Consider the following 13,955-nt stretch of genomic DNA (forward strand, 5'->3'; position numbering starts at 1 on the left):
TGATTACAAAACAAATGGATGTTACTAATACTCTTTGTAAAGATCCTTTTTCAGAAATAACACTAAACAGGTCTGTGGACTTAAAGCAAATAAAAGAAGATCAAAAAGGATGAAAAGTGCTGAGGAAGTTGTCGGACGTACAAAAGGAGAGTATCGGACGTCCGACATTCTTTGAGTATCTTCGGACGTGTGAAGAACTCAGACTTGGACGTCCGAAGAAGACAAGCCAGGGCTTCTACAATTACTGATCACGATCGGACGCTCAACACCTAAGTATCGGACGTCCGACAAGCGTTGCTGCACTTCGGACGCAACACTCTGGACACATCGGCCGTCCGAAGGAATTGAAGAGGAAATTCCAAGTGTACATCTTACCCTCGGACGCATGATGATCAGGGATCGGACGTCCTAAGAGATTCAAGAAAACTTCCAGAACTCATTGACCACGTTCGGACGCATAAAAACTGAACATCGGACGTCCGACAGCACCAACGGCTAGTTGACTCTTCAGTTGCCTTCTACCCGTTGACAGCATTGATTGAAGAATTTTCTGGTCTCCTATAAAAAGAACAAAGTCAACCATTTCAGAATAACTTTGCACATCAAGTCTACATCAGATTGTGAGTGATTCAAGTGTTAGAATACTCGAAAGGAACATTTGTATTCTTAGCTTGTGCAAGTCTCTTGTAGTTTTTCAAGTGTGACACAGCTTCTTCAATAGTGTAGCATTGAGAGGGTTTTTCGTTTGTTTGTAAAACTTCCTTGCTTGACCAAGTGTAGTTTGGGGCAAGAAGGAAGTGATCCTTTCCTTGTGCACAGAATATTGGTTGCAAGATTGTTCAACTTGAAGTAACCTGGTATATAAAAGTGCTGTTCGAACTCCAGTTGAGTTTGAAGCCTGGTTTGTTCCACTATTTTTGTTTACAGCTTTTCTATATAAACTGTTCTCCTCTTCATCTTACGAATATCTATACTTTTGTGTAATCTGATTCATTGGATGGTCTTTGAGAAAAGAAAAGTAGGCCGTGAAGAAAAGTGACCTATATCTTAGTTTTTTTTGAAAACCTAATTCACCCCCCCTCTTAGGTTATTTTCGATCCTTACAATTGGTATCAGAGTTTGGTCTTCTAGAGATTAAGCTCAATCGGCTTGGGAGTAGATATGACAACCAACAATGCCATGTTCTTTGAGGGACAATCTGTTACTAGACCTCCAATGTTCAATGGATCAAACTATGTGAGCTGGAAGGAAAGGATGATTATATTCTTACAATCTATTGATATTGAGTTGTGGTTTATTGTTAGTGAAGGTCCATATGACGCAACCATTATTGATGAAACTACTCATAGGCCGAGACAAAAGGCCAGAAGTGAGCTGATTGCTGAAGATAGAATTTATCTCACTCTAAATTCCAAGGCCATGAACGTTCTATACAGTGCATTGGACTCTAATGAGTCTATTAGAGTCAAAGGCTGCAGATCTGCAAAAGAAATTTGGGATAAACTTAGAGAGATCCATGAGGGAAGCGAGAATGTGAGAGAACAAAAGAAATTCATTCTGGTCACTATGTATGAATCTTTTAAGATGGAGCCTCATGAAAACATTGACAAAATGTATTGTAGATTCAATGATCTGATCAAGGATTTAGAGGTGCTTGAGAAGGAGTACTCTCTAGGTGAGAAGAACAGAAAAATTCTGAATGCTCTATCAAAGGACTGGGAAAGCAAAGTGACTGCCATTGAGGAAACCAAGGATCTAAATACCTTATCCATTGAATCTCTGATTAACTCTCTAACTTCTTACGAACTGAAACTTAAATCTAAGATGCAGGATGAAGAAGACACAAAAGTAAGAAAGAGTATTGCTCTGAAAGCTTCACAAGACGAAGATGAAACAGCCTCACAGGATGAAAATGACTTGGAAGGTGATGACAGTGATATTGCACTCATCACAAGAGATTTCAAAAGATTTCTCAACAAAAAAAGATTCAGGAAAGGCGGATCCAGCTATTCCTTACCAAATCAGTCTAATGACTTCAGAAACAGAGGGAAACTGGAGCTCAACAAGAAGTTGACTGATAAGTGTTTCGAATGTGGTCAACCAGGACACTATGTGAATGAGTGTCCAATGAAGAAAAAGAAGGAGAACAAGGTTGAACGAAAATCAAAGTTCAACAATTTCCAGATTACCTGGAATGATTGCAACTCAGAAGATGAAGTTGAAGAAGAAGAGGAATCTGCTCAAGTGGCTTTCATGGCCATTGGAGATGAAGAGGTAACACAATGCAACTCTCAAACCGACAGTGATAGTGAATCTGATGATGATGTTAATTCTTTTCTAGAAAAAAATGCATAACAGCCTGAAAGAATCCTATGTTAAAAACAAGGAACTAAAGCAAAAAATTAGCTTTCTTATACAAGATAATGCAAATCTTTTTCGACAAAACAAGTATCTTGAGCATGAAAATGAGAACCTGAAAAGGGTTGAAACTGATGTGATTGCTGAACTTTACAAAAAGAAAAATTTCTGTGACATACTCAGAAATGAGCAATGTAGCTTAAGAAAGAGGATGGATGATTTATGTCATTTGTTACATCATATAAAACAGAACCGTCTTCAAAAGAATGACACAGAACCTTATGTTAATACTCATCAAATAAGACTGAATCAAAATGCCAATGAGTTTGCAATCCACAGGAGAAGGCAAGTCAGATTTATTAAACCTGTTCATTTGATTGATTCAATGTCAGTATGCAATTTTTGTTATCAATTTGGTCACATGAATAGCAACTGTTATGTTAAGAAAAATATGAGGAATGGCATGAGATGCATGTGGATAGTTAGACATAAGACTAACTCTCAAGGACCCAACATGTAAAGGGTACCAAGTATTATCCTATGGGTTTATGTGTGTAGGTGAACCAGGATAACATTGCTAAAGAATCAAAATGGTTCATTGATAGTGGATGTTCAAGACATATGACTGGTGATGCATCACAATTCGTTAAACTCAAGCAAAAAGCAAGTGGAAAGGTAACGTTTGGAGATGATAACAAAGCCAAAACTGTTGGTATTGGTGATGTTGGTAAGAATGGTAAAACCTCTATCCACAATGTTCTTCTCGTTGATAATCTGAGCTACAATTTATTAAGTGTTAGCCAACTGTGTGATAGGAATCTGTTTGTATTGTTCAAAAAGCTTGAATGTCTCATATTTGACTCAAAGTTTAACATTATTTTCAAAGAAAAAAGGGTTAATGATGTCTATGTAGTTATTCTTGAAAAAATTGATTCCTCCTATTTCAAATGTCTCAAAGTAGCAAATGAGGACCCATGGTTATGGCATAGAAGACTGTGTCACTTCAACATGGATTTGCTGAAGGAAATCTCTAAAAAGGATCTTGTTAGAGGTCTCCCAAAAATCAAATTTGAAAAGGACCGGATATGTGATGCTTGCCAATTTGAAAAACAAGTCAAGGTATCTTTTAAATCCAAGAAATGTGTGTCTACTTCAAAACCACTTGAACTTTTGCACCTTGACCTGTTTGGTCCTACACAAACTGCAAGCCTTGGTGGTAAGAGATATTGTTTTGTGATTGTTGATGATTACTCTAGATATACTTGGGTGTTATTTCTTGCTCATAAAGATGATACCTTTAAGAATTTTACTTCATTGTTTGCTAAAGTGCAAAATCTGCTTGGCTTGAAAATTGTTAGGATTAGAAGTGATAATGGGTCAGAATTCAAGTTCTGTGGTTTTCCAGAATTTTGTGATCATAATGGCATTACTCATGAATTCTCTATTGCTAGAGTCCCCTAACAAAATGGAGTTGTAGAAAGAAAAAATATAACTCTCCAAGAGGCTGCCAGAACCATGCTCAGTGAATGCAGTTTACCAAAATATTTTTGGGCTGAAGCCATAAACACAGCCTGTTATACCATGAACAGAGTTCTCCTAAAACCAATTTTGAACAAAACCTCCTATGAGCTTATGTTTGACAAAAAGCCTGTTGTTGGTTACTTTAAAGTATTTGGCTGTAAATGTTTCATTTTGAATATCAAGGAACATCTTGGAAAATTTGACAAAAAATCTGATGAGGGAATTTTCTTGGGATATTGTGAAAACAAAAGAGGCTTCAGAGTTTATAATCGTAGAACACTGATCATAGAGGAAGCGATACACATTACATTTGATGAATCTAATGGTGACATTTCTATGAGTTGTGGTGAAGATGATGATACAGGTGTTCAAAATGAACTAAACAAGTTAGTAATCAATGATCATGACTCTGCTTCACCAGAAATTGATTTAAAGGATGCTGATACTCAAGACAGTCCAGCTGGAGAAGTGAATGAAAGAGATACCGCTACTCCTAATGATCTACCAAGAACCTGGAAATTTGTTCATAACCATCCCAGGGAGCTTATAATTGGTGATCCATCTGAAAAGGTCAGAACTCGTTCTTCTAGACACCTAGTAGATAATCTTGCTTTAGTATCACATATTGAACCTAAAAATGTTGTTGATGCATTGAATGATGAGCACTGGATTTTAGCTATGGAAGAAGAGTTAATCCAATTTGAAAGAAACAAGGTTTGGACCCTGGTTGCTAGACCACAAGACCATCCTATCATTGGCACAAAGTGGATTTTTAGAAACAAAATGAATGATAAAGGGGAGGTTGTTAGAAATAAGGCCAGGCTGGTGGCTAAGGGATACACTCAATAAGAGGGGATAGACTTTGATGAATCCTTTGCACCTGTAGCTAGGTTGGAGTCCATAAGAATGTTTCTAGCATTTGCATGTTTCAAGAATTTTAAATTATTTCAGATGGATGTTAAGAGTGCTTTCTTAAATGATTTTATAGATCAAGAAGTCTATGTTGACCAACCTCCTGGCTTTGAAAATGTATCTTATCCAGATCATGTTTTTAAACTCTCAAAAGCTTTATACGGATTAAAGCAAGCTCCTAGAGCATGGTATGAACGTCTGAGTGGATTTTTGATTGAAAATGGTTTCAAAAGGGGCATTGTAGATACTACACTCTTCACAAAACAAAGCTCACGAAATCTTTTAATTGTGCAAATATATGTGGATGATATCATATTTGGTGTTACTAATGAGAACTTGTGCAAGGACTTTTCCATCATCATGCAAAAAGAATTTGAAATGAGCATGATGGGAGAACTGAACTTCTTCCTTGGACTCCAAGTGGTTCAAACCGAAGATGGAACATTTATAAATCAAGCAAAATACACCAAGGAGCTGCTGAAAAGATTTGGAATGGAGGATTCAAAGCCTGTTGGAACACCTATGTGCACTTCTACCAAACTTGACAAGGATGAGGAAGGTACGAAAGTTGAGGAAAAGAAGTACAGAGGTATGATTGGAAGTTTACTTTATTTAACTGCCAGTAGGCCTGACATCATGTTTGCTGTATGCTTATGTGCTCGATTTCAATCCTGTCCAAAGGAATCACACTTGAATGCAGTAAAAAGAATTTTTAGATATCTTAAAGGAACCTTAAACTTTGGTTTATGGTATCCAAAATGTCATGAACTTCCTTTATATGGATTTTCTGATGCTGATCTCGGTGGTTGTAAAATAGATAGAAAAAGTACTACTGGTACATGCAACTTTCTTGGAAATTGTTTGGTATCTTGGTTTAGTAAAAAACAAAATGCTATCTCATTGTCCACTACTGAAGCTGAATATGTTGCTGCTGGTGCTTGTTGTGCTCAATTGCTATGGATGAAAAACACATTGAATGATTTTGGTTTAGTGTATGAATGTGTACCTATGTACTGTGACAACACTAGTGCAATTAATCTGACAAAAAATCCCATTCAGCACTCTAGGACTAAGCACATTGATATAAAGCATCATTTCATTCGCGATCTTGTCTCAAAGGGGGTAATCCGTGTCCAGTTTGTTTGTTCTAAAGAACAAATCGCTGATATCCTCACAAAAGCTCTTCCACTGGATCAGTTTGTGTTCCTGAGAACAAAACTGGGCGTCTCAGAAAAAAGATTCTAAGTTTTGCTTTTTGGTCAATCCTTATCGGACGTCCGATGAATTGGAACGGACGTCCGACAATGTTCTTCGTCCAGTTTCAGAAAAATCCTGGTTCGGACGGATATGTCGGACGCATCAATACGTTCGGACGTCCGACACTCAAAAATTTGAGCACTATAAGGCAGTTACCTATTCTTCCTAGTTCATTTTCTTCCAGAGTCTCGGACGCAACCTTTCAGTTTCCTCTCATATTTGAAATTCAAATTCCTCTCTTATCAAACCAAGTTCCAAGAAATTGACTCAACTAACTCCATTACACCCCTATTGCTCATTAACCACTCATAAAAATCACTCCTAACCCCCAACTACCCCATTGTTCCCAATTCACATCCGAAACCCTAACTTTTTATAATTCTCTCCCTGCGGCATTTAAGTACATTCTCATTCTTGCTCATACTGCATTCTTCCTCTGTACAACACGTTCTGCATCAAAAACACTTCTACATTGCATCATGGTTAGAATCAGAGGTGGATCTACTAGTGCCGGACGGTCCTTTAGGCTTAGAGATGAGGACATTGAGACTGAGGAACCACCTCCTATGGCGCCTAAGAAGAAGATTGTGACCCGTGGTGGTAAAGCGAAGCAAACTGTCCAAAGAAAATTGGTTACTCCAACTGCTGAATCATCTGATGAGCAGTTGGAAGGGCAGAACTTTGAAGGGAACATTGTTGGTGGAAATAAGGAACCAGAGCAGGCTACCCAGGGTGATGAAACTGTCACAAAGTCATCTGGTAAAAGAAAGAGAACTGCAAAGAGGAAGAGCACTCCCCAATCCAAGAAAAAGCAATCTGCTGATCCCTCTGTTGATCAGCAGAATGAACGAAACATTGTTGAGAATCAGCAAACACCTGAACCCTCCACCAGGAAATCTCCAAGGACAAGGTCTGAGGCTCAGAATGTTGGGGCATCTACCACACAAACTTCGAAAGGGAAACGTTCTGGGAAAGATCTAGTAACACAGCCCATAACAGAACCCACTCCTCTCCCAAAATTCATTGATGACGAAGCCAAAGACAGATTTGAGTTAGTCTCTCAAAAAGGGCTCATCACCCAAAGGCTCATCCTTCCCTACGAATTTCGTAAGATTGATCTTGAACCTGTCATTAAACTATTTGAATTCCAAAAATGGACTCATCTTCTGACCATTCCTAATGTCTTTTACCCTGACATGCTTCATCAATTCTTTGCTAATCTTAGAAAGGGTAAATCACACACTGAACTCATCTCTAGGGTCAACTCTATAGACATCACGTTAACTCCTGACATTGTGAATTTCATTCTGAAAACTAGCATTGAATCTGGTTTCAAAGGAAAAATTGCAAATTTCTTTTCATATGAGGAATTTCCTTCTGCCTACCATCATTTTTACATTGCCAAACTCATGACCTATTTTCAAACTCACTTCAATACTCCTGCTGAGGCAAGATTAGATGATCTCAGTCCTCAAAATCTGATCATCTTCACCATCATTTCGAATCTGTTGGTGCCAACTGATGGCCACAGAATAGATGCAAATAAAATGGAACTTTATCTTTTCTACTGTTTTGTTGAAAAAATCTGCATTGACTTTGGTTTTATAATGTGCAAGTTTCTGCTCAAAATTAGCACTGACAGTCGTAGGAAGCTCTCTTATGGCAGATTTCTGACTCCTATCTTTGCACATTTTGAAATACCTTTTTCTGGAAAATCTCCCAAAGACAGTGCTTCATCAGTTTTCTCAAAAGCTTATTTTGAAAGAAAGAATTTAAGATTTTTTGATGGCCATTGGTGTTATAAGGAGACTGTGGCTGAATCCAGAAGAAAAAACTTTCATGAAATCCCTGTCACTCCTAGGACTTCTCGTGATCAGTCAGACTATGTCTCTCCCTTCACCATTCATCCCAGAAAGTCTGCCAGCAAGTCCTTTGCATCCAATTCTGAAGTCATCTCCCTGCTTGAAGACCTCAAACAGCATGTCATGCTTATTGAAGATGGTCTCATGATGACCATGACCCCTGCCCAACAATCCTCCTTCACTGAAAAAAAGAAATCTTGTTGTCCCTCCAATACCTGAAAATAATGCAAATGTTCATGGGAAAGAGCCAAGACCTGAGCCCACAGGGCCAACTACTGGTACTGAGACCACACCAGCTTCCAGTTCTCAGCCCAAGGATAAAGGCAAGGCTCCAGCAACTGAGGAAGCATATGAAGATGATGATGAAGAAACTGAGGAAGAAGAGGACCCTGAACAGTTTCGTCTGGCCAGGAGGAGGCCTGGATCATCTAAAATCACCATCTAGGCACTACTAGGTCACTGCACTTTAATCTAGGACTATAGTTCATCTTTTGCATTGCAAAACTTTTGGCTAAGTGATGTACACCTGGTCTATACAACTGGATATTTTCTACTGTTTATGGATGTTAAAACTAAGTGTTTGTCATGAATATTCGTTATGAATGATTGTTTGTTATGGAATGTGTTCGTTATGTATATCTCTGTTGATTCCAAATTGTGCTGAACATGAATGGATTTTGCTGATACTATCTGATATTGCGTGTTATTGATAATGTTTCTGATGGATCATACTGATGTTGGTATCAAAAATGATACTCACTTTTGTGATGACAAAAAGGGAGAGAATTGGATTAGCATTGATGGTATAGAGTAACTATTGGATTATCATTGATGGTATTGAGTAACTAGTTAGGGGGAGTCAGTTTCAGGGGGAGTTGCGTTGCGTTTCTTTCTGAATACTCATGCACTTCGTTAGGGGGAGTTGTTATATCCCAGCTCGTATATTTTTGCTTGCTCGATCCAAATGTTTTGTCATCATCAAAAAGGGGGAGATTTTCACAACACTATTAGAGTTGCAAATTTCAAAAGCTAGTTTCACTCAAGTGAATTTTGCCGAATTTTCAAAGTTGGCCAAAAACCAACTTAAATCTGCCTTATGAACCAAAACAGCAACTTTGAGCTCATTTTTGAATGTTTTCCATTTGGAATCTTAGAAAAATGTATTCTAATAACTTTTGGTACTTTCAAAGAGGTTTCCAACGGCACCCAGTTTCTAATTTCTGACATATAGAATGGGAGATACGATTTTTCAAAGTATCGTATCAAACCTGAATTTTTTTCCCAAATTCCAAGGGAAGGGAGTTTTCAAGTACTCCTTATTCCTTCAATATTTCTTGAACTTTTTATACTTGATTTCCCAAAATGAAAACTCGATTACCGTGTACGTTGAGAAACTCCATTTAAACCTCGATTTATGAGTAATTGATGTTCGTTTTCATGAAATTTCCTTAGATTGTACTAGTGTACAATCTTCCTTGATAATTGGGATATATGAGTGATACTTCACTATTATGTGCTTAGGCGCACACGAGGACCCTCAAGAGGATCCCACGGTGAACGCTTAAACTTCGGTTGAGACTACTTCTACTTGGTGAGTGTCAAGTGTATGGCTACTTGAACTCTATGGACTTGATTCATGCTTGGCTTACCTGATTACATGCTTAGCCTACTTGGTTTTGAAAAATGGAGTAGTGTGTACTTTATCGCACTCGTTCTCATTTGAAACAAATGACTCATGCTTAATATGTTTTGCCTGGTTTACATGACCTGAAATACATGCTTAAACCTGTCAAATGCTTGAATACATGACATGGTATGCTATGGCTGCATACGTCGTTGGAGTGAATCTCCTCGACGCTTACATGATACATGGGGGACGCCCAAACTCATAGGCCGACCTTGGGACGCGAGCCGGCATGGGTTTGGTCGGGAACCTTGGGGAGTCATGAGAATCACATGATAAGATTGATCTATTTGAGAGATCTTGCTTGGCATACTCGTGGAGTATAGCCTTATAAATGTCGTGCGGGCTCGAAGCGGTGTAGGGTGGACGGATGAGAAGTAAGTGGTGATCTACGGTTTGAAAATATCAACCCGATTGACGGAGAGTCATCGCTGGAAGATATACGAATGAACTGACAAAGCAAGTGGAATTTAGCTCCTGAGAGCTACCATATCCTTGAATTATTTCTGTTTACATTTCGTTGGCTTTATGAATTACTTGTAATTTATCACTTGAACTGTTATTTGGGCTTGTTACCTGAACAACGTGTTCTTGGCCTCACGAGTATTTTATTCACCCTGTAGATTTGTTTTCCTTAACAGGATTGGACTTGGAGAAATGTTGGAGAAACCCCTCTTGGCGTACTCTTGTTTTAGGGTTTCCGTTGCACTTTGGGGCTAGACTTGTGATTGATGTATATTTTGAATATTGATGTATTTCGAGATCCCGATGTAATGATTGGGCAGATGTTGAATATTGATAAACTTGAATGCTTACGCACTAATTGTATTTATGATATTTAATCGTAACGTCTATTATTGTATTAAGTTTGGACGGAAATGGCTTGAGTCCTGACGAGAGTTGGGCAGGCGTCCCGCGGATACCATTTGGTTCGCCTTAGGGAGAAGTGGGGGCGTCACACAGTGAACTCCTCATCTTCGGTTGCCATGCGTATTTGATTGTAGTTAGAAGATCCATCAATAAAGGATAGTGCTTCATGTCCTGTTGTAGCATCTACTGCCAATTCTGTGATGGGGAGTGGAAAATCATCTTTGGGGTAAGTCTCATTTAAGTCTCGAAAATCAACACAAATTCGAATTTGCCCATTCTTCTTCCTCATAGGGACAATGCTTGAGATCCATGTTGGATATTTTACTTCTTGTATGAATCCAGTCTCAATCAATCTATTTATCTCATTTTCTATCAAAGGAATCAATTCGGATCGAAAGCGTCTTTGAGTTTGCTTGACAGGTTTTGTTCCTCGTTTGATAGACAAATTATGGACAGCGATCCTTTGATCCAAACCAGGCATTTCTGAGTAATTCCAGGCAAAGATGTCTTTGAATTCGAGTAGCAAATCAACATACTCTTTCTTTTCTTCAGGAGTCATACAAGAACTTATGTAAATTGGGCGAGAGTCATTACTTGTGCTAAGGTTAATTTCTTTTTACATATCAACTGTATTTTTTATTTCTTGTTCAAATTCAGAGGGAGCGTCATCTGCATCTTACTCTTCTTCTTCAGGATCGCTGATCGTAATATGATGGCAGGAAGCAATGCTTTCTTGATCCTGTTCTTCAAAGATGATTTCGATCCTTACGTTAAAGAAGTTTCCATAATGCATAAAGAAATTGGAAACTCGTTTTCTCGGATCATTCTTCTTCATTGGAGTAAGATTTTCTTCCTTGACAACTTGGCACTCTTATTTTTTGCTGCCTAATCTCTCATGGACGGGCGATTTTAAATTCTTCAATTGCGGGTCCAGTCTGTCAAATATAGAAGTGCGTTTTGACTTATTTCCCAATCTATTGAAAACGGATCACTTTCGGCTTGTGACCTCCATTTCTTCGTTCACATAGTTACAACTCGCTCTTTTGATCATTATATGCACAGGAGAGGGCGATTGATAACCAAGACCCACCGATGAATTTTCAACGTTATAGCCTCTTTCTTTCAACATTTGGCGTCAATCCGTGAGCTTTCTCGCCAGTCACTTCAGGAGGGAGTTTGCCCAATGCATTCTTCTCATTTGGGTTATAACCTATCTTAGCAAGAAGTCTATATGCATTTGGATCAAAACCTTCTTGAGTCTGATTAGTTGGTAGTGAGTAATGTTCCACTGCCGGTTCTTCTTTGGGATGGACAAACCCTTGCAAACTCGTTTTCTCACTTTTGACAGGCTCTATTTTGGTGAGCGGAACATTTAATGTGTCATTCCTGATAAAAAAAAACTGACCTTCTTCTCTCTTCGATCTTGGAATATAATGCAAAATGGGTACTTTGGAATTTTGACCTTCTTCCCTTGTTGACTCTTTTCTTTTTGCTTCTTTTTGAAGATAAAATTTGGCGTCAGCAAAGTGAGTCTCGGTCTTAGTGAAAGGTTTATCATCGGCAGCAACTTTCTTAACTATACCGTCTCGACAATACTTGAAACATTGATAAAGAGTAGACGGTATAATTTCATTCTCATGAATCTAGGGTCTTCCCAAGAGCATGTTATAAGAGGTTTTGGCGTCAATAATATGGAATAACGCACTTGAAAACAACTCACCAATGAGCAATTCAAGCCTTATGAGGCCAATTGCTCTTTGCCTCCCTTGGTTAAATCCTTGGATCATGAGGCGGTTCTGGGAGAGCTCATCGCTTGAGATTTCTAGTTCTTTCATAGCACGTACGGACATGATATTGACAGCAAATCCCCCATCAATGAGTACCCGATTCATCTTCTGTTCTCGAACATATGCACCAACAAACAAAGGTCGATTGTGGATTTTGAACTCAACAGTTAAATCGTCATCATAAAAAATGATAGTCGTTGCCCAATCCACTGGTGGTTTATCATCGATTTTGAGTTTTTTCTCAAATTTAGTGCCAATTTGTGTGACTTGAGGATTTTCAGCTTTGATGACATGACAAAAAGTAGAATTATCACCATCGTCACTTAAATACCCCTTGGGCATAAATTCTCTTAGTGTCACAAGTTGTCGAACCTCTTGAAGGAGCGGATGATTTGAAGAGACTGGTGTTACGGCCACTTCTTTTTGTTTCTTTGTTGCATTTCGTTGTTTCATCGTTATTTTAGCCTTTTCGAATGAATGCTTTTCAAAAAAATATACTCCTTTATCTTTGGTTTGCGAGTCCCCTTTCGGGTGACTAAGGTCCATCCTTCATTGTCATCTTCAATAACATCTTCAATTGAAGATTTTTCAAGTTCCCTTTTTACAGACAGAGCACTGCTTGGCGTGGATAGAACTTCTATCGGACAACACACAGACCCAAACATTATTGTTGTTTGGTTTGCCGATACTTTATCCTCCTCGAGGAGGATTTTTCCTTGACGGGCTAATTCCAAAATTTTGTCCTTAAAGACAAAGCATTTTGTGAGAGGGTGGCCAATCAGGTGATGATAACAGCAATAATTTAGATCATTTACTTGATCGATTTCCTCTGGGCGCTTCATTTCGGGAAGTTCAAGGAGTTTCTCCTTGAAAAAATCATCAAACATCCCTTATAAATCATATTCAAGGAATGGGTATTCTTTTTCTTGCATCTCTTTCAAAGTGAGTCTTCTTATTGATTTGTTTTGGGAGAAGCCTAACTTTTCGGTGACCTTTCGACTCACCTTGGTATCAATCTTTACGGGAGCTGTATTTATTGCCATGGACCCTTTATTACTGAGTCTTGAAGGAAGCTTGCCCCCTTTTTATTTTCTTATCTTTCATTACTTTGACGAGGCTGTTGTACTCGCGGAGCTTGAATAGGAAACCCATCAGTTGCATTGGCTGTGATACTCAATTCCATATCGTGAGCGCGAGTAGCTAATTCTTCAAATGTGTTTGGACGTATGCCTTGTAGAATGTAATTTAAGATCCAATGCATCCCTCGAATGCACATTTCTATGGCAGAGGGTTCAGACAATCTATCTTTGCAGTTAAGACTCAGACTTCTCCATCAATCGATGTAGTTGACCACAGGTTCATCCTTCCGTTGGCGAGTGTTAGTCAACTCCAGCATACTAACGGTTCTTCTAGTGATGTAGAAGCGATTCAAGAACTCTTGCTCTAGCTGTTCCTAACTGTCGATGGACCCCGGTGTGAGATCGGTGTACCAATCAAATGCGTTGCCTTTCAAGGACCGAACAAATTGTTTGACTAGCAGGTCACCATAGGTCCCAGCATTATTGCAGGTCTCGATGAAATGAGCCACATGTTGTTTTGGACTGCCTTTTCCATCGAACTGTTGAAACTTAGGTGGTTGATATCTAGCAGGCATTGCTAGGTTGTCAATTCTAACAGTGTAAGGCTTGGAGTAGGTAAAGCTTG

Source organism: Coffea arabica, chromosome 3e, assembly GCF_036785885.1.
Source record: "Coffea arabica cultivar ET-39 chromosome 3e, Coffea Arabica ET-39 HiFi, whole genome shotgun sequence".
Taxonomy (NCBI): domain Eukaryota; kingdom Viridiplantae; phylum Streptophyta; class Magnoliopsida; order Gentianales; family Rubiaceae; genus Coffea; species Coffea arabica.